This window comes from Lagopus leucura, unplaced genomic scaffold, assembly GCF_019238085.1.
Source record: "Lagopus leucura isolate 7727_CA_CO unplaced genomic scaffold, USGS_WTPT01 Super-Scaffold_100004, whole genome shotgun sequence".
In the NCBI taxonomy this organism is placed as follows: Eukaryota; Metazoa; Chordata; class Aves; order Galliformes; family Phasianidae; genus Lagopus; species Lagopus leucura.
Genome location: NW_024962264.1, coordinates 3662464 through 3688262, shown reverse-complemented (window position 1 = coordinate 3688262; position 25799 = coordinate 3662464). Strand labels below are relative to the sequence as shown.

The following is a 25799-nucleotide window of genomic DNA, read 5'->3' as shown; positions in this document are numbered from 1 at the left end:
CGGAGAAAATGAACATCTGAGCCTTGTGGGAAAAAGCTACTTGTTTAAAGTAAGTCAGCAAGAGTACAATTCTACGCTGTGCTGTTAATAGAAAAGCGCCCTCCAAAGCGCTCCACAGCTCTTAAGAGCGGAGTTTGCTTTTTAAGGCAAGCACTCCTGTGTTCTTCCCACTGTTTCCCCTTCTCCCCACAAGCTGTTTCACTGGACCCCATTACTGCTTCGTTTGTCCCGGTAGGCTGTGTGAAAGGAGAGGGACTTCCAGCTCTACGTAGCAGCAGCAGCTGTTAGATGCTGTTACTTTAAAATGACTTACGTTCTTCTATTTGGAACAGCTGCTGGGGAAGGTGTGTTTGACCAGAGAGAAACAAGGGAGATCCTCTGGTTATTGATCGCATTGATCTGTCGCAAACAGCAGGCGCTTCCTAGCCTCGTCTGTATGCGTTGTGTCTTGTTTCTGTCCAACCTCTGACCTTTCAACTAGGCTTCTCATGAATATCTAACGTGTAGCTAAGCCTTGGTATCTCTCCCAGGGTTGCCTTTGCAGCATCCCCGACTCCTCCTCCCTCAGGGACAGGGCTGCCGCAGGGAGGGACGCATCACGTGGATTAGGACACCCTGATCTGAAAAATGCCACGACCTTCAGCATTAAGTGATATTCAGTTCAAACTCCTATTCTTCAAGTGAAAAGCAGTAAAGGCTTCCAAGTGAGAGGTAGTAGTCTGTGATCAGTTGAAAGGAAAGAGAATGCATAGACCATTGCCAGTCCCTCCGGCTATCCAGACATCTTCCACGCCTGTATTTGTTGAAGTTTACAGACATTCTGAGCATTTTCAGGGGCTTCAGTTGGACACAGTATTGAAGTGCAACATTTATAGGCTTTTTTTCATTCACAGATTGCTATGAGCTATTAATCCAGCAGCTACCCTCTGCTAATGTTTGCAATGATTCATCTGAACAGTCGAGTCCAAGTCCCTGTAACACGTGCATCACATGTTCGTTGTCACTTTGGTATACCATAGAAGTGATTTTTGGATGCTCACTCTCTGGAGAAACTTTAAAATGTGTTACATTTTCACAGTAGAATTTATACTTGTTTTGCAAGCAGCTTTCCTTCAGGTAAGTACTTACATATGGCGTACCACTGCCTGACATTAGGCAAAGTACAGGCAGTTTTTTTTTTACATGAAGTTGTCTTTTCCTGAGTATAGGTGGTATATAAGACAGGAGTTACACTGAGAGAGGATCAGAAGCACAGGAGATAAAGTAATGGGCAGCAGCTGGAAAATAGATGGCTAAAGTTGGATGGTAATGACAGGAGAAGAAAATTGGGCACTCCTTTGAAAGGACTAAGGGATTAATTAGCATTCTCTTCAAGACTGGTAACTGAATCCAGCTTCTGAATCCTACCTTTCCTTTGAACGCCAACACATAACTGTATATATTGAAAGATGATGTTTGCTGCTAGCCCTTGAAAAAAAGATCTTGAATACTATCAGTATAAAATGTTAAATAAAGTTTATCAAGCACAAGATTTCATGGTTATAGATGGTAATGCTGGCTTCAATCTCATTGTCTTTGGCTTGGGATCATATCTCCTCCATACAACCATAGAATGGCCTGGGTTGAAAAGGACCACAGTGCTCATCCAGTTCCAACCCCCTGCTGTGTGCAGGTCGCCAACCAGCAGACCAGGCTGCCCAGAGCCACATCCAGCCTGGCCTTGAATGCCTGCAGGGATGGGGCATCCACAGCCTCCTTGGGCAACCTGTGCCAGTGCATCACCACCCTCTGGGTGAAACCAAAAAGGCACTATTAGAGTGCATCGATGGTTGTAAATCTCTACTGTGCTATGTGAAGAAGTGTCAGGTAATATTTAACATCAACGTTTCTAATCACATTTTCTAATTTTGTGTTCCACAGATCCACCCGTCCTGATGATCCTGAGGAATTATTTCACTAAACAGACGAGAACAGCAAGAGAACATCTACTTCAAAAGTGCTGGGTAAGCCAAATAATCAAGTCCAATGGCACATGTCATTACAGCAAGTTCCAGAGTTTTCTTAGTTCCTTTATATGAAGTTAAGAGGCAGTATATGAGCTGAGCAACAAATGAAAGCAAAGAATTTGAAAAACTTGCTCAAGGGGAAAAAAAAAAGTTGGTAAGGAGATGCTCAAAGGGTTAGGTTTTGATATGTTGTTTAGACATCAGTAATGCTTTTTTTTTTTAAACCACAAATTTCATTGGGGTTATTATCTCGTGGTTTTATTGGGTGTGTGTGTGTTTGACAGCCACCAGCACGTAGGGTGATTTTTTTCTGACTGGAGTGTAGAATCAGAAGATGACTGTTATGTTTGCCTCCTTCCTCAACTGTGGATGTGGAGGCTATACTTTCTCTAGACAAAGCTCATCTGCTTGAAAGTTACAATTAGATGGGGAAATGATGTACTTTCTGTCATCATTTCCGTGACCTGTGCTTGGAAACTAAATCCTACTCGAAAATGAAACCCCCTTCCTTAACTTTTGCAAAGTGGGGAAATCAGTTTCCCTGCCTTTTTGTGCTCAGCTGCATTTCCTGCCTGGGGGATGCCTGTGCTCCGGAAGGAGATGCTGTGTGAGTTGTTCTCCAGACAGAAGGAATGCCACCCAGTTGTGGTGGTAACTTGACACTGGACAGATGTGCTCAAGGAAAGGAAATGGGGGGTGGCTCAGATTAGGCTAAACCTTCTGCAACTTTGCCCTTTTTTTCTTTTTTCTTTTTTTTTGTCAGAGCTAGAGAGAGGTTTCCCACATAAGTTGTAGAGGTGCAGAAAGTACCTTGTGTTTAATTTTAAGCTGGGAAGAAAGTTCACTGTGTCCTTGGTACAAGACAGAATTAGAATGAACAGTGCTAGAGAAAAAGATGTGCTGGTAGACCTTCAGTCTTTCTTACTTCTCTGGCATGTATCTAGAGGATTGATTTCGTTTAGTTCAATGAAAGCAATATCAGCCATGCACCTGAATAATCACCAGTCTCTCTCAGATAAATGATGCTTCTAATGATTACCTACTGAACTTTCTTTAAGAAAACACATACTTTAATGAACGTCAAGTTGCACTTATTCTTCAGTTGCTTTCCAAGCTCAAGAAGCTCAAGAAGCAAATTTGAGTTTAAAATTTATCTAGAAAGCATATATATATAATTTTAAGAGGAAAGCAAAGAGGGGAACAGTCAAGAAGCAGTGCCTGTGATCCCTACCAGAGTAACCACATGTTCTGTTTCAGCCCCGAGAAGCAGCCGATCGGTCAGATTCTTTTCTGTCACTAGTCATAATTTCAGAGCTTTTTTTAATTTAAAGAGACATTTATGTTGTCATAAATTAATGATATTTAAGAAAAAAATGCAATGCTTGCAGAGCGCAAGGTTGTAGAATTAATTTGTATGTGCCATTTAACGTTCAAATAAGCCTTCTGTATTTGGACCCTTCATGCCGTAGCAGTCAGCAGGAGAATTCTTTACAAAGTATTTCTCACATTGCAAGGAAAACTCTTACTTGTAATCATGCAAATAATCAGAACTTGGTGCTAAAAGCATTTAGGAAGGGTTGCTTACTGCAGTCTTTAATATGCACATTAGTGTATAAAAAAGAAATGTAGATATAGTCTTGTTCTGAAGTCGGTTTTAGAGCTTTGTGTGTGATTGAAAAAAATGTTATTTTAATCACAGTGTGTCCAGCTATTTGCACTAATTTCAGCAAGCCTTTCAGGTAGGAAGACTTGATTTCCTGGAGATAGTTTTCTACATAACTGGTCTTCTGTTTGGGAGCTGGGCAGCCATTAGCCAAAGCAATACTTCAGTGCAGGTAGCGTTAGGAAATGCTTGGCAAATTTCTACAGAGATTAGATGGGTAATTACTTGAGAGAGAATTTCAAATGACTCTCCAGCCCTTTGCTTATTTATACATTGGACTTTGGGTAGTAAATTTCCTTTTAGTTTCAGTAGAATTTTTCAGTGTTGCTTGCTATTTATCATCAGACATATGGTGCCGCGTAGAGCAGCTCTGTAGGAAGAAAGAGCTCGTGTTCCCATGATGGGGTCTGGCGTGGTGTTTTACTATTCTGAATTGTTCTCTTCCTTAATCTCAGCATTAACCCTCTGCAAGCCCAGTCACTGACTTGCAGGGGAAATGTGCACTTTATGCATGAGTTTTCCCATGAGGGTTTGGACCTTCCTAGGCCAAACCCTTTGAACTTTGCCTCCTGGCAAAAAGATTACAGCTCTGTCTTGCCCTTCATCAACAGCTAGGCTGTGGGTTTTTTGTGATTTCCCCGTCTGAATTATTTCTTTATCTGTTGTGGTCAGGAAGGTCAGCCTTTCTGTTGCTGATGCAGCTGGTGAGAACTGCAAAAGCACACAAGTTATTTATGATTTTTTTTTTACTTTTTCACCCTTCAGGCAAGCTGAAAAACAGGAATTCCAATCTTATAGTCAAATAAAAGACAAATAAGAAAAACAAATGGAGAGGAACAGAGGCAAAAAAGTCAAACTTTTGTTTAGGAAAATGTTGAATTCCTCACCGAATTCCTACGTTGTTTGTCCCTGCGCTGCCGTGCAGGAAATGGCAATGTTTTCCAGCTGCATATTATACAGCTTTGTTTGTTGAAATGTTTTGCAGTTCTTGTTTTTAATGAGGATACTGGCACCTTTGTGGTAAGTAGCCTGAGGTATTCCGTAGATATTTTATCCTTCTAATAGCAGATTTTCCAAGGAACAAGTTTTACGTTGTGGACTTGTGATACCAGGCTAAGCCAGCATCTTTTTTTAATTATGAGAAGTTGTCAGAGCTTTAGTTGTTGCACTAGCCAGATACCTTCCCTGGTCAGTGCTTGCTGCGGGCCTTGTTCTCTACTAGCCCTACCATTTCTCCTCCTGTTGAAGCTGCACTGATAGGGAAGGTGGGTAATTTTCAGGTAAAAATACTAATATAAGACAGAGCGTTGTCTAGCACTGGCTAGTTTTGAAAGGTGATGTTGATTTGCACTGGTTTTGCTTATGTGTATTAAATAATAATCACCTTTTATGCGTATAAAAGGCACGAAACAAAGCTTAAAGTAACTGAGCTGATCTCAGCATTCGCCACCAGGATTCTTGTGTTAAGCTCTCTGAAGAGATCTTGAGAATTTTGTAATCAGTGCCATAATTGCTCAAAAACAGATGAATTCAGGATACAAAACAGCAGCAAAAACAAACCAAAACAAAAATGACTGCCACCACCACCACCACCAACAAAAGCCACCAAGGACCTCAGACCAAATATGTGTTTTGTGGAAGAGGGGTTACAGTAGGTTAAATGCATAACCTACCCTCATGGCAGGAAATGCAGTTCATGAGGTGCATTGCATCATAGCTTTAGAAACTCTCCGTTGAATTTGGCAGTGTTTTTATTTGCTTTTGAGTCTAGTAAATATTTTTAGCTTGCAAATTTCTACAAAGCAGCTGTCAAAACCTCTCTTTGCAGAGACCATAAGAAGCTCTATGTTATGATGTCTGGTATTCTATAAAGTCTGTTTTGCAGAAGGGCTGTGGTCCCTGTCCTTTCCAACTTCTTTCTACCTACCTCGTTTCAATCCTTTAAAAACATGAAGGTAATGTTAGTATGGATACAGAGGTGAATATAGTAATGTATCAGATCTGCAGAATTTCCTTCTTTGTGAAGAATTTTTCCTTTAGATGATGAACAGTTTTGTGGGGCTGCGTGTCCCATCTCCACAGTTTCTGAACACTACTTTTTATTTGGCAGTAATGTACATATTCAGTATTTGATTGGTAGCTTAGCTAACGACTTTGTATTGCGCTTCAGATTTGATATAATGAGACGTAAGAGTACAGTGAGGTGGATATATCCCAGAAAACACATTAGTTGATCCATTTTGGCTTCTGACCTTCAAGCTGACACAAATAAATATGTGCATAGAATCAAAAAGTAATTAAAAATTTCCTCAGATTTCTAAATAATTTGTCTAAATAATCTTGTAGCTTTGATTAGTGGACTAATACCACTCGAATTGCGTTGCGGTTGTGTAAGACAGTCCCATTTGTTTTCTGCTTTGTACACAGAACAGATCCACACACAAAAACTTCATTGAAATGCTCATGAAAACAGCTATTGCTTAAGGGCTTTGAAGAAGAGACCTTCAGTGAAAAGAAGCTAGAAGGAATTCTGCAAGTATATCCCTCTGAGGACTGGCTTTAGTGCACTTCTGAAAACATCACATTTGGGTGCCTTTCTGCATATATATGCATGCTAAAGTTGTTTTTTATTATATATTTATTATATTATATATTTATATATTTTTTTTATATTACAGCTCTTATAGGTAGTAAAGCATGGATTTTAATTTTTACAGTGAGCAAATGAAGTGTGGTAACCAGTCAGATACCCCTGGCTAGTTTGTAGCCCTCGCATACGCAGCCAGCATGAAGGTAGCTGTGCAGTGTCCTGGGACTGCTTTAGCCCTGTCTTATTTAGTTTTAGGTTAAACTGTCTTTAAAAGCCTCCGGGGAGATGTTGTAGCAGCAGATGGGGATTAATGGGATGCAGGACTGTTAAGGAAACTGGGTGAGTAGTGAAATGGCAGAGGCAGCTATCAGTAGTTAGGCCATTTCTGTGCTGTGTGAATCTCAAGCTGTCTCACAGGGGCTTAGTAACCCCCTGCCTTTCCCATGTCCCTCCCTGTGCTGTGTCACTGCTACGAGGCTGCTTCAGCAGACAGCCACTGAATATGCAATCACAGAACAGCATATTTGCAAAGTCATCTTCTGAACAATTTTGAGCTTGGATTCAACACAGCTGCAATTACTTGCAGGATTTTTCTTTCCCTCTCACAGCATTTGCAGCGAAAGAAAGAAATGCAAAGTGTTTGCACATGTATCTCATGTTCTAGATAAAGATTATGCTCATAGGCTTATTTGTTATCTACAGATTTCCAGTGTAGAAAGCCTGGGAGGGTCTCAGCAGGCTGTTACTGCAGATGTTGGGAGCTGCCCATCTGAATCTTCACTGGAGGAGCCCTGCAGCCATGAGCTTGTGCTGCACTGCCTGTGGCACAGGCAAATGCCTCTTTGCTTCTAACTTATCTGGGAGAAGCTGGCCGGAGATGTGGGCCAGCACCGGCCATGCATTTTTGCAGCCCCTTTCTAGTAGTTGTTTTCATTGTCATAGCTGGAACAGTGAAATAACCGTGCTCCTGAGCATTTCCCTTCAGTCCTCTGCTACGTCTGCGACCTGTTTGTAGGGCTAAGCTCCCATGGTGACAGGGGTAGCCCTTCTTGAGCTAGTGGATTTAAAGCCAGCATTGAATCGGTACTAATTTCATCCTGGTTAAACAGGATGAAATACTGAATACTTAGAGAGTTAAATTATATGAGGGGTATTTATTAGAATGTATGAAGATCACAAGCTACAGCTATTATTGTCCATCACTGGCATGCAGCAGAATAATTAGACCAGGATCTATTCCTATATGATAATTACTATAGTTTCTGCACCAGCCTCAGCGATTAAAGGCTTTAAATACAGTATAATATCTGTTCCAGAATACGAACAGAAATCAACTGCAGTCATCTTTGGAAGGCACCAACCGAATGTGCTATTCCATGTGACATTTTTCAAGGGCTTAATATGTTTTTATTACAACCTTTTATTTTAATCTCAGCAGCCAGAAACTCGGTTGATGGTTTTATTAATAAAGATAATACTGTATACTTTTTAGAACAATACATACACTGGAAAAATATTTTAATCAGCTTAGTTTGATTGGATAGATCTGAGACAAATCCAAACAGAAAGTTGAGGTTTAGGTTCTAAAATAAGTTTCAGTGACTTGTTGTGTTTACAGAAATACTGCTGCACTTTTTAATGCAGAATCTTTACGTCTCTCGTATGGAAAGCTGCTGAATAGAATTTAGCAGCTTACTGCTAGCTGGTTGAGATACATTATTTTCAGCATTTGTTGCAGTTGTTACACATTAACCAACAGTGTACTAACAGCTAAGTCAATGTTTGGCAACTGATTAGAAACTCTAAATGAGGTCATAACATGCAGAGTGGTATTCGGAGGCCTTTTGCAATTCCTGCGTGTCTCAGTGAATATCGTAGCTACCAAACATTCTTCACAGCTTGGATGCTGTCATCCAGCGGTTCATTTGAATATATGCATATCTTGAGCCCTTAAGCAGATCTGTCAGCTTCGCTAAAGCTGCTCATCTGCTTAAAATACTGCACAAGAAAAAAAGAAAGGAAATAAAAAATTCTTCGCTGGGCCAAGGTGTCATGGAATAACTAAGAATTTGCTCAGAAAGTTTCAGTGCGACAAGCTGGAGGACCGTCGAGAACATCTGTATCCAGCATGCTAAGCAGCTACTCTATATTTTGTGTGTTCAGCAGTTGATTTCTTCTCTGAGATGTGTTGTTTTCTGTTTGCAGCTCACGGGATGTTCATAAATACATTAGATGTGTTGTTTTTAAAATCCTTTTCTTGATAACTGCATGCATATCAACCACATCCTTTTGGTTGATGCGATGCAAGCAGAACTGTGAAAGTCAGGATGTTGGGTCAATATGCATACTTGTACTATGACAGCTTGAGTTAGTAGCCAGTTTTAGTATTTGGTATAATTTGAATTGATGGATTGGCTGTGCTACAGTGGCCACTAACTGAAGTGGCACGGTAAAGAGAAATGCAAAAAAGAAAAGAAGCACGTTCTTTAATGAGATGATTTGTAGGGAAAATATCTTCTGTGGCATTTCTTTGCAAATAGGGGGAAGGGTCTCGAGGTCTTTGGGCACTGGTGGGTGGCCATTTCCTAATACTGAGCAAACTTGAAACAAAAATGTGAGTTAGTTGGACATTTGTATGAGGTTCCTCTCCTTGTGAGCGGAGGAGGCCACTAAGAAATGCTAGTATGAAACATGGAAAAGGAAAAGTATTTTCCTGAATCTTAGCTGAAATACTGCTGGTTTATTCAGAGTTTCACTGTCTCACCTGTTATCGAGGAGGAAATCCTGCCTTTGCTTTACTGCTCCTGAAAGGCAGTCTTATCAACCAACCATTCTTTACATTTGGCTCACCTAAATTTCTTCCACTTCTGGTATCTCGTGAAGCTATTAGCTTTGAAAGAAGGAGGTGGAGCCAGCCTGTGCTTAGCACTCTCACATACTGTTGGATAGCTTATTTGTGCGAAGACAGAAAAGATTAATCTTGGGCGTCTAAGATCCAACTGGTTTCAGTTTTCAAATTCTCAGAGCCAAGTTGCTCGTCTGATTTTTATTCGGCTTTTTTAAGATTAACCTTTTAAAGATTAATCTTTAGCAGAGGCTGATAAAAAAGGGGCCGAGTTTTGAATTTGTTCAGGATTCCACTTACAGAAGGCACAGCCACTGCATAGGAGGGACCCTGTGTTCGGTTATGTCAAGCAGCACTATGGGCTTAATTAGAACATTAGTAGTAGCACTAGGTGTACAAAACTGGCAGCTGAACATCTTGAGCTGGAATGACTTTGGGATTTTGATTAATTCATAGATTCTGTTAAATCAAGTTTTATCTTTCAATGAAGACATGGAATAACAATTAAAAAAAAAAAACCAAAAAACCTTTAATTTCTCTTGACTTAAAAACACGTTCCCCCAACAAAAGAATTTAAAAGAAAAATTTTAGATACCTTTTCTTAAAAATAATTTCTCCTGAGTTCAATATGCAGATATAATCCCATACTAAGTGTCAACTGTGATGGAAAGGCACTTTTTAGAATGGCAGGTAGTAACAGGACGAGGGGAAATGGCTTTAAATTGGAAGAGGGTAGATTCAGACTAGGTATTAGGAAGGAATTCCTTACTGTGAGGGCAGTGAGACACTGGAATGGGTTCCAGTGAGGCTGTGGATGCCCCCTCCCTGGAAGCACTCAAGGCCAGGCTGGATGGGGCTGTGAGCAACCTGGTGTATGGGAGGTATCCCTGCATAGCAGGGGAGTTGGGACTGGGTGATCTTAAAGGGCCCTTCCAACCCAAACCATTGCATGAACTGTTCTATGATTCTACGTATTGTAGATTTAAAGGACAGAGATGAAGCTAAATTCTCCTAATAATTTGGCTGTGAGTCTATTATATTTTCATCTTTTTTAGATGATTATATCTCCCTTCATTTGTACATATAGACCAGCTGAAACAGAAAATGAATCAAATAAAAGATAGATCGTATTAACTTTCAGTCACTGGCAGTACAACTGTCCTTACCACTGAAAGGGTCTATGGATTTGTGATTATTAACAATAAAAGCATAATTTATTTCACACTTCCAAACTAAAGAGAATTTTACTTTGGTAAGATGAAATGTGTTCACCCATTAACTGGGCGTCTAAGATGCAACTGGTTTCAGTTTTCACATTCTCAGAGCCAAGTTGCTCGTTTGATTTTTATTGAGCTTTTTTAGTTGTGTTGTTGTTGTTGCTGTTGTTGTTTTAATGTGAAAGCTTCACTCCTTCCTTGATCTCAGCCCTTCCTAGCTATAAGCCTCGAGCTTTGCTCCTACTTTCATTTTATCCCATGGATGTTTCCAAGAGATCTTCTGAAAATTGTTTGCTCCTTTCTTTTTTGTTAAGCGATCAAATGCGCACCCCGGTGCTGAGACTGCTTTTGTCTCATTGACAAGGACACACAATTTATACAGCCTTATAAATCTGGTCCTTATGGAAATATGTGTCTTACAAACTACGTGAAGGTTGTCCCTTTGGGAGCGGATTTGTTCATGCTGAAAACAATGATATTGTCTCTCTATAACCCCTTGTCCACCCTTTGGTAACAGAGCATAGTTTAGACTTAATGGATTCATCACATGCATACCAAATATCTTCGTTTTTAGAATCAGTGCAAGCTGACACCTGAATTGTATCGCTTGTAAAATAAAGCAGTACTTGAGAGAAGAGAAATAGAGAGGCAAAGCTTGGTAGAGTAACATATAAAGCAAATGGTATTGTGTTTAACTGCAAACTCTGAAAGGCCTTGGCACTGTTAATGTTTAGGTGTTCTAGAGGAGCTGTACACAGTTATCGTTGAGATGGGTAATGGATAATTGTATCTTTCAAAAACATTTGAAAGCTTTTTAGAAATATTTTTGTTTCTTCGTTTAATTTTGTATTTGTATAACGAGGAACTTCAATCCCTCTTAGTTTGGATTGCTTCTTTCCAAAACTAGATAGAGGCACCAAATTTTTATTTTACCCTGATTGATGTGGTGGTCATCCTGTACAAAGAAATCCAAATCAAAATACATCTTTTTTTTCTGTTTTTGCTAAGATCTGGGATGCCCACTTGTTTTAGCACTAGACAGAAACTAATTTCTTTGCCTGGAATTATCTTTGCCTGATAAACTGGGGGATCCCAACTTTGCATACTGAAGTGAGCTTTAATGAAGCAAGGCTCTTTCTTTTCCTACTCAGTATGTGTAAACTTTATTTTTTTTATCTTGTGAAAACAGATTTAACATTAGATTTTGACAGAAATTTGGCCCACATCTACAGTTCAGATTGTTGAAATACACAGTAAAAGCTCTTTCTTTACTGAAACATCCCAAACTACTAGAGGTGATCAGCAAAGCCCAACGTAAGACAAGACAAGTGACTGCGTGGTGTTACTGTGTATGTTCAGATTTTCTAACAAAACATGTAAAAGCACATTTAAAACAAAACAACAAAGCAACACACGGACATGCACGCAAACAGCCATGAAAGTATTAAACTCAAATTTTCACTAAGATTAATTGAAAAAAGAGATATTTCAATTCACTTTATTATTTGTCATAAGCTACAGTACTGTTTCTCCTTGTTTTGATTGCTCCAACAGCTGGAGAATGTGTTAATTTACTGTGATTGTTGTTTATATGCTGGAGTTGTGTTGACAGTTAATTCATTTGGATCCTGTTGTAAATTGGGATTTACTACTATTCCTTTTCATAACAACAGGAGATGATTTACTGTTTTCTCATAGCAGCTTAAGGCTGACTGGCTACTACTTTTTGTAATTTCATGTGTTTTGGTTTTAATCAAGCTTTGCTTCTGTCACGGTTGCTAGTTCTTGACTATACAAATGCAGAGAATTTTCTTCTAGAAGCTGTAACTTTTTTGAACCATGGTGCTTGCTAATGTAGCGTCCATCTCTCTAGTCATGCATTCAACAGAAGTTTCTTGGAGCTTTGCAAGAAGTAGGAAAGAAGTGTTGGATCATTAGTGTATGGCCACTGCAAGGCCCACGCAGCCTGGGCTTTAGTCAGTGCCTGTTGCTGTGGGCACTGCACAAAAACAAAGCTCAACTCCCCAAAATCCACTGTGTAATCATAGCGTTACTGTGTTAGAGTGTTAGAGGGAGAAGTTTCTCCTTTTATATAACCCATTCTCTGAGAAAAACAGATGACTTTAGAGGCACACGTGCCCTGCTTCAGGGCTGAGACAGAAAGCAGAACGCTCAGTGTTAGGAATGCGGTAGAAGTAATGGTTTTATAGCAAGTTATAATTTCCCCCTACATTTTACCATTACCTTCTGGTTGTGTCTCTGTTCCACGTGAACCGATGATCTCCAAGTCTCTCCCCTTACTGATAGTGTTTTGCTATGCCTATTGCAACTTCTTGTATTCCCTCATGTTAATTAATTAACACAATGAATATGTTTGAAAGAAATTATTCTCAACCTCTGGCTTCTATTTCAAACCCGTCATAAAGCTTGTCTCTTTCCCTCACATACACGTATCAGTCTAACAAAATGTAAAATCCTTTCCTAAATCCAAATCTTTCTACAGTGCCAGTGCAAGGAACAGCAGAGGGAAGAGATAGATCACGAAATAATACCAGCAGGTTTAAAAGGCAGTGACCAGCAATCTAGTTTTTTTTCTGTCAATTTTCCACCGCCTCAATCTGTTTTGAGTGAAAAAAATGCAACGAAAGTAGATTTTGTATTTTGCCTGTGAGGGTCTGTTTCAAATGGATTTGAGGAATAGCTCCCAAAGCACCAGTAGTTTTTTTGGCATTTTCTAAAACAAACAAAAACAAAAACGCAGACGGCGGTTTCATTGCTGTTAGACATGTTGTATAAATACAGTGCCTTAAAAATAGTGCATTTCAAAATACAGTGCTTGCAGTCACGCAGTGATTATCAGGACACGTTTGCTCTGGTGTAGCAATGACATAAGTCCTAGCAAAGATGTAGGGAGAGATTTTTGTACTATGATAAAACTTCATTGAGAGCAAGAGCTCCTGACAAGGTCAAAACTCCTGTCTATTATGCAAGCTCTTCAGCTTAGGCTTTTACTGCCGAGACTTGAGTTGGGGCTCCTGACACTTCTAACTCAAAGCACTGCTCATCTATGAGTAAAAGAGATCACATAGAGGCAGCTGTGGATGGGTATGAGGCAGCCAAGGCATGCATATCTGACTGACTGCCCACACATCTGCACATTCACATCCCTTGTCAGGTGATAGTTGAGCTGCCTCCAGCTACCAGGCTAGAAATGCCCTCAGGAGTTGAGGTAAGGCAATTCAGGCTTCACACCACCTCTGTTAAACAGATAAGGGCTACTCCTAATCTACTTTCACTATCTCTAATTGATGTCTCCCATTTTACTGTTTTTGTTTTTGGTTTTTTTTTTCACAAAGCTTTCTCCTTTGCCGTCTTCATTTTCTTTCAGAGTTGTCTATTTGTCTTGTTCTTTCTAAACAACTCTAAGCAACACACTAGTATTATTACAGCTAGTGCAAGTTCTGCTTTTTCCTCTGCATGAGGTAGAGAGAGCATCATCACTCTGTTGCTTGTATCCCAGAAGTAGTGCAGTTTGAGTTATACTGGCTCAGCTTTCAAGAGAGAAAACCTTAGCAGTCAGCCATGCCAATGTGACCACAGCTTTTAGTAGAAGAACTTCCTACATCAGACCTGGATTGGAAACTTCTGTGTGGTGCTTTGCTGTGCAGGAGAAAAGTGCTGTGAGCTGAAGAGATCTTACTGTTCTTTAACCTTTTATCAGCCACTGTCACTTGGATCTGTGACTCCAGAACATCGTGCTTTAGAGCACTGTTTCCTTTCAGTGCTGCTGCAGCTTTATCAGCAGAGATATTTTCTGCTGACATTGCTGTTTCTCTGCTCTGTTGGGTAGCTATTAGGATGAATGTCGACATTATCAATCATGATGAAATATGGGAGTAAAATTTAGACTAGATATTGTTAAATTGGTTGAATTCTGTCGGCATTTGATGAATAACTTTCCAAACAGATCTTGCAAGGAGGTTTTTAAGTATCTGAGATATCCAGAATTATGGGGAAAAACAACTGTGCAAAGCAGTTGTTGCCAATATGCAAAACGCTTTCTCCAAAACTGTTTTCCAAGTAGGATAAGAATTTCTGGCAGTTCTGTGTGTGATTGATGTCATCTTTTACATTTCTGGTGTTTTATTTTTAATACTTTTTCAGTCTAAGAATCTCACTTCCCAGTGGCTGGCTGATAGGAAAAAGGTTGTGAGAACAGGCTGTATTAACCACTGTCTGGATTTTAAGATACCCAGACCAGAATACAGAGTTCTGCATTTTGTCTCTTCTGTATTTTATGTGATTGGAAGGATGCCTAAAATGTTCTTGATGCTTTTACTCCCACTTCACATAACTGGTAAATAACGAAGATTAATATAAAGGCACATCCATCTGTTGGTCAGTAAGAAAGTGGGATGGAAGCTTGATATCATAGAGATAGAGGTAAGGTCTGAATTTCTCCAACTGAGTAGTTTGCACACCTTGGGGCTGAACTGTTTACTGTCAGTGAGTTAAAAAACATATTCTTTTCAAGCATATATATTTTTAATTTTCATTCAAGTAAATTATCACTGTACTTTGTATTTAAAAGAGCTGCCAAGCTGCATTTGTGACATGGATTAAATCTTTATCCTAGGAGCAAACAACAAAGAGTGAAACACACCTAAATTTCCCAGAATTTGTGAAAGGTTTTCTTAGCAATTTGATTGATCATGAAGAAGCCTGAAGTACACCATACCAGTCATCCTCAGTAACGTATTTATGACTTATGTGGCCAGCTCATTTTCAAGCAAAAGCAACTAGAATATTTAATCATGAACGCTGATGTTAGACATCCATCTTGTTGGTTGGTTGTTCTGTTTTTATTGGTCATTCACTTTGTTGCAAGGTGAGTAAGGGAAATTACTAATCATCCAGAAATGTGTTAGAAGACCAGAATGTTAGAAGGTTGTAATCCATGAGTGCTATAGGTTAGAAGGAGCAAATATAAAGGTTTGCAATATTAAAAGAAGAATTGCATAGGGAGGACAGAGGAACGCACAGAGTGGTTCACTGTAGTCAAGGGCAGTAGAGTTAGATTTGTAATCTAAGCAAGGTTTGACAGGGAGAGAAGGAATCAAACCTGTACCCAAGTTAATAGCCACCCATAATAATTTTCTCTAATGATATTTATTGAGGAATTTCATTGCAGTCCCTAAAAGGTGGTCTGAAAAGTAGATTTTAGGAACAGCTTTAAAAAACTGTGGTCCGCGCCAGCAGCAAAACTGAGATAAATGAAAGAATTTGTTTAACAGTTGTATTTTAAATACACCATAGACAATAAGATAATACATACTTAAAAGAAAGTTGGAGTGCAGATAGAAATGGTCGTACACAAAAAAAATTCAAATCAGATACAGTTATTTAATATATATTTCACCTTATCATGGTATATAGAGTAGATTTAGGCATGTCACCCATCAGCAGCTACAGGGTTAGAGTCTGTGTAGGCGGCAGATTGTAAACATGTAGGGAAAGTGTCGTGCTTGGTCCTATGACTAAAGAGGTTACAACAGCCATTACTGGTAAATAATTTATTTAAACATGGCAGTGGTGGGAGATTCCACAGCTGCATAACTGAAATTATCTGTCAAATCCTTGTGCTGCTGAGCAAGGGGAGAAAATCTTGGGTAAAAACCGTCAAATATTGAAATTCCTTTTGATTTCAGGAGTTTATTCTTAGAAAACACTCTGATTTCATAGAATAGAATCATAGAATCATAGAATCATAGAATCACTAAGGTTGGAAAAGACCTAAAAGATCACCCAGTCCAACCGTTCACCTATTCCCAATAGCTCCCACTAAACCATGTCCCTCAACACAACATCCAGCCTTTCCTTGAACACCCCCAGGCTCGGTGACTCCACCACCTCCCTGGGCATCCATTCCAGTGCCTGACCACCCTTTCTGAAAAGTAATACTTCCTCATGTCCAGCCTGAATCTCCCCTGCCGTAGCTTGAAACCATTCCCCCTGGTCCTATCACTAATGACACGAGAGAAGAGGCCACATTTCTAACTATGACTTAGAACTTATGAAGAAATCACTGCTGTGTGAAATTGAAAACTTCCACGTATGATGAAGCTGGCGCTCAGTACATAGAGGAGATCCAAGGAGCAATGTATTGGATGGCAGAGGTGCTGTGAGAGTTTGCAGAATTGCCTGAAAGATTCAGAAAGAGACTCTTGAATGGCTGTATTCATATTGCAGGTTCTCATGCCTTAGGCTTTAGGTTCCGAGCATTCACGGGGCAAAAAGTGAACAGTTCATCTCAAATAACATAACACTTTTGGCAGGATTCTTTCTGTGATGGAATTACTTGTATCTATTGACCCAGTAGTCAATAAACTCTATAGAGTGCTTTTTGTTTGCTTGCAACTTCTCGCACATTTTACCTATAGATGGAAACAGGATTAAATTCAATTACTTATGTGATGGATAGAGAAATTAATTGTGCTGTCAGATTATTGGACTTGCACTACTGCTTTTGATGAAAAAATGTTTGGTTTTTTAACAGTTCTTGGAGAATTTTCATCATGACTGTGTAACAGGTTTTTTTACTCATATAAAATAAATAAGGTGGCCAAAAAAAAATCTGAAGCTGACCTATATTAGCTGTCAGTAGCATTTTTATAAAAGATGAATCCAGAGGTAAATGTTTTATCTTAGAAAGTGTAAGTTTCACCTTGGAAGTTGCAGTCTTTGGATAAATGTATCTTGAGCTGTGTGGCACAAGTAAAACCTTTATCAAGTCACCTTCACACCTGCCAGCTCCTAAAATTTTGTTTCATAGAAAGGAAGCAATGGTCAGCTTCTCTGTTTAATTCCAATTGATAAATTCCAGTTTCCCCTGACCCTCTCACAAGCAAAGACATTGATGTGCAGAGCCCTTCACCCCCTTGCAATGTAATAATATCTGCTGCTATCTGCATGGAAAGAAAAAAAAGTGATTTGCTTTCCAGACCTCATATGTTTCACACTGGAGACCAGATAACCTCATTCTGTGATTCTGTGAGAGTAATCTGAAAGAACGGTCTGTGATTAGATAAAACTTTTCCTTTTAGAAAGCTTTTCAGTGAATAGAGCCTAATTCCTCCTCCTACTGTGAAAATTGGTTGATAAGGTTTGTACAAATTGCCTTTGTGTGTATAAAGCTCTGTCCCAGGGATGGTTCGTGTGGTACAGAAGCAATCTGGCCGCTGAGCAATCTGTGTTGATAGTACCAAGTCCCAGCAGCCAAAGCAGAATGGTGCACTCAGGATGCCTACTGGGAATAGTCTCCCTTTGGCCATTCTGGGTACAACTCCTTGTGCCCCTCACTGGCAGGCCAGCATTTTTCCAACAAAAATCCAGAACACAGGATCGTATGAGCCTTCACGAAGAAAATTAACTCAATTCCAGCCAAAGCCATAACAGCTGGAATAGTTGTACTGCAGATTACACAGGCCAAAAACACTCTTAAGGGGGGGGGGGGGAAATTCGGTCTAACTGTTCTCAGCAGCCAGTTCAGCTGAGCAAATACATGCCAACACTTAGGTAGTGGGGCCACCTGTCACTGAAACAGCAAAAGCCACCCTGAGATAATGCTGCTTTTTACATATCCATCTGAACAAAAGACTACTTTGAAAGCAAAGGACGTGTGAATACAAATTGCTCACAACAGGAGGCACAGACATCTTCTTCACCTACAGCAGTACACTGAGAAAGAAACAATGTAAGAAAACTACCTGAGAAGAGCCATTCATATTCCCTCTGCCTTTTTTTTCCATCCTCCTGGAAGAAGTGGGATAAGAAATGTTATGAATGCAATAAATAAGCAAATTGCCACTTTGATCAAAGGAAATACCCATCCAAACGTCTTTGACAAAAGCAGGAAGAAGCCTGAGCTTCTGAAAAAAGGAGCAGACACTGGGTTGAGCACTATCAAATGACAGAATGCTGTATGTCCTTCAAGCACCAAGCTTCTCCGAATGAGTGGCAGGGGGTGCTGGTGTCCAGCCTGGGTTTTCCTAAGCAAACAGAAGGTATTCATCAATCCCTTTCTCATACGTTTCATACATTTCTCTTTCACTTCCTTCTTGTAGTAGTTTTTTCTCTCGCTATAACGTTTTTTAGTGTTGTGGTCTTGGATTATTGAGCTAGTTGTTGGTTTGTATGACAAAAAGGGAAGCTGTTTTGCTTGCCAGCTGTGCTCTCTTCAGCGCTGATGGTGCCAATATAACAGCACTGCTGTTAAGTAAGTGTTATGCCTGGCTGAAACTGGAGAAAAGCAAACCAGAGAAGCATAACACTTTTCTTGTTGCATGTGTTTATGAGCTACTGTTTGGCTAAAGATGGTACTACAAAAGCCTTCATTGAAGTCTTTCTTTAGTAATAGTCTAAGAACCTGGAGAGGGGGCCTAAGAGCCAAACTGGACAGAGAAAGAAGTCTGAAACATGTGTAATTTAAGCGGTGCAATGAAGAAAGGCACTGCTTGTTCTAAAGAGTTAAAAGAAATCTAACGTAATGGCTCCTGCTTTAGTATAAGATCACAGAATCACAGAATTGTATGGGTTGGAAGGGACCTCCAGAGATCATCGAGTCCAACCCCCCTGCCAAAGCAAGATCAAGACTATTTAGCGATAAAAAGGATGGGCGGTTGAATGAGTTGTCCTGGGTCCAAAATTTCTTCCTTGCTTGATTTCCTGATTTCTCTTTATTATCTTCTAGACTTCGTATCATTTTTCTTCCCTAGCTAATCCTATCCGCATTTTTTTTTAATTTTCTCTTTGAGTTCTATCCATTTCCTTCTCCCTCGTTCTGTTCTTCATCTCTCACACTCCTTCAAGACTATATTTCTAGTTGTGCAACCATTTTCCACAATACAGCTTGCATGTGCCGAGGCCAAAGTGTCTTGGCTGATGGTAGCTTATGTTATCTCCATTAGATCAGATTCAGGGTCTTGAAGGGAGTACAAACAGACCTCAGAGTCTGTGCCAGGTTTGGCATTTAGTTGTGCAGATATTTGTAAGAAATTCAGTGTTCATTCTTCAAGGCCCTGTGCTGCCACTCAATGATGAGCAGTGCTATAATTATCAGGAAAGAGGGAAGTTCAAAGAATGTTTGGGAAGAGAGAGCTTCTGTTGGCTTGGTTTTGCTTTTGCTTTTTAATCCAAAGCTGAACTCAAAAATGAGTTTAAATCAAAGAACTGCTGGCTGAGTGCTGTAACTTAAACATTAGCATTTTTTGTTGAAAACCATAATTGACACAGATGTGATTTATAATGGTTCAAGACATCTTAATAAATACAGTATTTAAGGATATAACAGCTCTGTGACTCATGAAGGGTTTTCATACACAAAAATGGAGTATTTTATAGTATCTTGCACTATCAATTTAGATTTTTAAAAATAAGAGGTTGTTAAGCCTTGCTATCACTCAAACTACACAACTGATATAAACTTAAGGGTGCAAAAAGATCTGAAAACGAAACAGAAAAAGATACTTTTAAAATTGAGAAACATTTTCCTGAGCGTTTAGGCATCCTATACAAATTCATTCCTGCTGGAAATTAATGACCCATAGACACCTGTGAATGCTGCGACTGGGTTTGAGATGATGAGCTATGCAGACTAGGACTACAAATGCATCTGATTACAGACTTCGGGTCTGGAAAGGATTTTCTGTAATGAATAATTAGTTCAGCACATCACAGCGTTGGGGGTAACTATAGGAAGTATGAATATGGTAAAAACACAGGAGTGTTTGCTGAAGAGGAAGTTTTCTTTCAAGTGTCATGTTTGAGCAAAAGAACTCCTTAGTACCAAAGTGATAAAACTTGCTTGCAGTAATCAAAAGGATAGCAACTAAATCCATACTATTTACTAGTATGGAGGGAATAGTAATTAAAGGAATCGCAAGAAGGGAATAGTAATTAAAGGAAGAGAAAATGATCAAAAGTGTCATAAAGATCTTCCTAATGTAAGAAAAATATTTCCATTTAAATATATAATACAGCAAAACCCACTGAAGTATTTCCAATCAGCTCTGAAAATCAAGAAAATTCTACTAAATTTTACTTGTTGATTTCTTCCCCTGTGCAGAACAGGAAGACAGCTTTTATTTTTTTTTTCCTTCATGGTAATAGCATTTTTATTATCTGGAATCAGACAATGAAAAGCTAATGACTTGGAGCAATGACTAATAACGTAAAAGATTTGCTGGAGCCTCATAAGGTCAATAAATTCATAGGCTCATTCACCAGGAAGCTGCAGTGATTGCAGGTGGAAATAAAGCAGGCATTCAATTCAGAATATTTATTAACTCATGTTTTAAGCGTTAATTGAACTCATTTGTGAAGGCATTTCTGCAGTTATTGTGTTCAGCATTGACATTAGGATGTGCACTCATTTGAGATCTTCCTTCAATAACAGCACCAAATGTTGGATTTGACAATTGTCTTCAAAAACAGGACAGAAAAGACAATAAAAATGTTGCTTGCCCACCCTCATAATACCTGATCTCATTTATTATTATTTCTGCTATTGTGTTCATTGTATCTGATATGTGTTCTGCTAGTTCCGTTCTTGTTGCTTAAAAATATGTTAAATAATGTCTGGAAAGAAAGACAGCTCAAAACCTGTGATGAGAGCTCTTATGCTGCTAGCAACATATATATGCAAACCTTAAGTATGAGTTTCAGGAATCCAGTGAAAGGCCTTGCTGAATAAAGGCAAAGGAGAAATCAGACTTCTCTTTGACTGTCTGCCCCTTCGTGTCAAATATCACAAAAAAGAGAATACTAGAAGATTTGGTGTGCTGTTTTCCCCTGCAGCCTATCACAAAATGGCTTTATAGCATGTTAAGCCATTCCTGCTGTGAGCAAAACTTTACACTTTCTTTGTACTGTAGCTGGAGGTTGAACTATATTGGGGTAGGAGCAGAGGAGAGGTAGCTTGGCTGCTGTACAGTTTATTATGGTTTCTTACATGTGTTATTAAAAGCAAATTGTTTAAGTGAAGTAAAAATAATAGCTAAAGAAAAAAAAGAATGCCTGGCTATCCAAAAGTATCTATTAGGATCACAGGCCTTTACTACTTTTACAAAAATTCTTTTCTTACCTTCATAGTCCTTGAAATAAGATGCCTAAATGCACTTTACCACTTCACTTTCTTCAGGCCTGGATCAATAGCATCATAAAAGTTCAATCTGTATTACTGTCACTCAGTTCTGCTGATCTTATTAACAGGTCTTTCAATAATATCACTTCAGTTCCCTTTAAAGCAAAAAGCAAAACGTGAAAGAGGGAGGGAGAGTCTGCAAATAACTCCTCCCAGGGCCTTGACCTCCTCCATCTATCACAAGCAGAGAAGGTAGATAAGAGATTTCATTTGAAAGTGACCATTCTAGGTCTGCATGTTAAATCAGCTTGTAGATCACACTGTGACTGCTGCTGATATGAAGGACTGGCAGAGATCCCATGTGAACTCTGTGCTGCATGTCTGTATTTTTCCTGGTTCCCCGAGATATCTCAAGGCAGAAAAGATGAAAATCTTCCACAGGGCAGTCAAGTCGATATGGCCAGTTCTTCAGACCCCTAGCTGACATGCACTTGAATTACTCCTCTGTAGTGTTACCAGGTCATAATATTTCACTTCAAATAATGCTTTGCTTGAGAAAAAAAACACACAGAGGTATAGAGTCATTGACTGAAGCACTAAAAATTCATCCGTTTTAATTTCTGGTATTACTTCAGGCTCTCATCCTAGTGTAAATTGCTAACTTTATGCCATTTTCAATGTAATGGATAGTTAAATTGTGCATCCCATAAAGTAAAGACAAAATTATTAAAACGGTAAAGAAATGTCTTTGATGTACTCAGCTCAAAACTTTCTGTACTATTTTTTTGTGTAACATTAAAATTATATGACCTTTACTTCAGTCACCGTGCCGTTAGAATAATGAGCAAACACAGAGAGAAATACAGAAAATTTCTTAGCAACAAACCTCGCCACCCATAAAAAATGTCAGATTTCACATGTTTTTCTGTTGTACTCGGTTGGAGAGATCACACCTTCGGATCTCATAAATTACTTTTTGTTAGAAGAAGATAGTGGATGGATTAAAAAATTAGAAAATTTGCATCAGGGAGTAATCTTCAAGTCCAAATCCACGGTAGCAGCCCACAAGGAATATGCAAACAGATGTAATCTTTCAGCATGACTGCCTTCAAGCCTAATTTGAATTTGATTATTTGGTGTCAGAATATATAAAACAGAGTAAAGCGTTGAATTTTGGGGCTGAGCACTTTGGCTTAATGCTAACAAAGCCCAGAAGCTTATTAAACTTGGTCTTTTTGCAAAGCTACACTGACTATGTGCATTTACAAAATCTCACGCTGTCCTGCTGTTTGCTGAACTTAGTTTTTATCTATCACAACTGCACTTTTGAAGTGAACATCCCAAGCGCTCCTGTTTATTGTGCTTTACTTCGCATCATGCAGCAGTATCAGAAATTGCAAAGAGGGTTACTTTTGAACTAATTCTGAATTGAAGATGAATATACATGAAGTCAATGGGCACTGAGCACACAGGAGCTGATAAGAGCCAGACTGCGTAAACACTCCTGAAATGCATGGAATGTGGATGTTGTGTTCTTCAACACCAGCTATTTTCCTCTACAAGACTTCTGTGGGGCTGCAGTACTTGCTAACACAGAGGTTTAAATCTCTGTTTTCTGAGTTAAAACTTGGTGTTGTCAGTCTGGTTCTCCATCTTCATGGATAACAGTGGACATTTTTCCCTTCTGGGCTACGAAACCTTGAGAGTGACCCTCAGAGAAATGTAGAAGGTAGCATGGAGTCTGGCCACATCATATCGTAGAATCATAGAATCACCAAGGTTGGAAAAGACCTAAAAGCTCATCCAGTCCAACCGTTCACCTATTACCAATAGCTCCCACTAAACCATGTCCCTCAACACAACATCCAGTCTTTATGGAATATAGTCTTTATGGAATATATCTTTATGGAATATTATATGAAGTGATAAGCAAAGCCCAGCAGGGGTGAATTGTTCTTCAGAAATATGCTTATATGTTAGTTTGCAGTTATTTTTGTGGAAAAAGAACTGGAAAGGACATGTTACAGAAGTTAATGTTTCTATCAAATGCCTATCTTGCTTGAGATTTCAAACAACAGTCTAGTAAGGAATGATTTGAAACAGCTTACAAAATCTGATATTGAAACATTTTTTGAGGTTTGTTAATAAGTAATTTTGCCCTTGTGAAAGACTGTGTACCTTAAGAGTTCCACACAATAGCAGTGTAGAAGGTAGGTGGGACTTGTAATACTGACGCTCAAGAAACTGCACCATGTCTTTTGATACTCCAGAAATGAGGAATGCACATTCTTGGGAACTTCTCTTAATTAATACTTTCATTTATAAGTGTATGTCTTATTACCAGTTTAAAATGTACTGATTTCTCATTGCAAGATGATATATTTATGCAGAGTATAGGATTTACGTTTAAGATACCAAGCAAAAAGCATTGTGTAGCTAACCATTCCTGCCCCAATAGCACACTCAAACTAACACGCAGAGTTTGGTTGTTAGCTGAGTTAGAAAAATACACTGTTTATGTCTAATTGCATTCTTTTCTTTTGTTGCTTTTTCTTCTAGGTTGTATGGCCATGTCATCCTTGAAGACGCTACTGGTGGAATTAATCACTTCTCTATATACCAGAGCACTGACATCCTGAGTTTGTTACATCAAAGGGTATTGACTGAGAAGGCAAATAATCAAATGACCCGTAACGCAGGTAAATGATACTCTTGGGATCAAAGGAATCCCCTACGAATACTGTGTGCTGCTCTGTTCTGCCAGTCATAGAAAGTGTCGTTTGGCTGCAGCGGTTATAGTGAGGTAGCTTTTGTCAGTCCTTCAAAGTGAGGGTTTTCTAAACAAGATCTTCCTGTTTGTTTTCCTTGTTTGCTAATTCTTCATAAAATACAAAGATGAACGTTAAGTCTTAGTCGAGTATCAATTCATGTGACATGCATACTTGAAGGCTAGGCTTCTGAAACACTTCCAAATGGAACAGAAGGCAGTTTATTTTGGAAATGGACTGAGGTGGCTAGCTGAGAACTGGCTGATGCAAGAAAATAGGCTGCAAGAGGTGTTACCTTTAAATCTTATCCTGAACCAAAGCCATTGGTTTTAGTCTTCTTTGAAAGTGGGTTCAGCTTAATAAATAAAAGTCACTCCTTTTCTTGTATACAAGTGCCCAACAGAAAGTTAGTGTAGAAGAACAGTGGTTCTGTGCTTAGATTCTAGGAGCTTACTTGCATGGAAATACTCAAATGTGCCTTCATTGAATTTATTTTTTACTAGCAAACACAGATGTGCATGTCAGCTCCTGTTTCACTCTTCCTTCACTCATTCTGCGCTTTGTTTGAAAAGCAAGATCTTATTTTGCTGTCCATGTTACTACTTCAACTTTATGTAAGCTTTAAACTAGGCTGCATACTTCACTGCATATAAACCAAGAAATTAAAAACCTACATGAGCCTTTGAAATAATAGCTGTACTGTGAAGCAGTCATGCTATAGCTTCTCTGATTATGATAAAGAAGAGCTGCACTCTGGCAGCAAGATAATTTGAAGTATATACGTGGATGTGTGATGTAATATTTAGAAGAACAGTAAATTAGAAGTATTCAATTTGTCTACAGGCTGATGGCTGGATCACCAGGTAGTATAAATCTACATATTGTTATTGAGAGTCAGAGTTATTACTGAATGATTCACTACTAAATATCAAAACCTGAATATGTGGCACAATAATTTCTATGAAATTTTTCCATTCCAAAGGAAGCAGAATTCTGTAGTTGCAAGAATTTTTGATTTATCAAAAAGATTTATCAAATATTGTCTGTTAAAGCGAAACTTATGATCACATAGTAAGAATAAATAATCTCATGTGGATTTCAACCTCTACCACATACAGAGTCTATCCTGCCGCAGTGATAATCTAGTATGACTAGTTTTTTTTCCAATTTTGTGCAAAATAATTGTTTAACCACATTTGTTTTCCTTCTTTTTGTTTTTTTTTTTTTGTTATCTCATTATAGTTCGTGGCATGGATTTAAAACATTAGTGAGATACTTTCCATCACTTTTTTTAAATTAACTTTCTCAACTAATGGTTTGCTTACTTTCTGCATCTCACTGTTAATAACCTACTGAAACTTTATAAGGAGAACAAGAGTCAGCAAGAACTAGAAATACCAGTAAATGCAGGAATAGCTTGCTTTTTGGATAAAACTAAGGAACGATAGCCACTGGATATCAAAATAAGGAAAAAAAATACCATGAGCCATGAGCACAAATTAGCTAAGCTGTTGTCTAATCAATTGTAACACTTTGGTAGAACCAGATTTACATTATATGAAAGATTTAT

The 25799-nt window shown here is 38.9% G+C and overlaps 1 long non-coding RNA gene across 1 annotated transcript; it reads left to right on the top strand.

Moving 5' to 3' along the window:
- On the top strand, positions 1 to 24150 carry LOC122179520. The gene is made up of 3 exons (XR_006178715.1): positions 1 to 49; positions 1921 to 2003; positions 24021 to 24150. It is a non-coding gene; the product is annotated as an uncharacterized LOC122179520 (long non-coding RNA).
- Positions 24151 to 25799: the final 1649 nt, after the last annotated feature.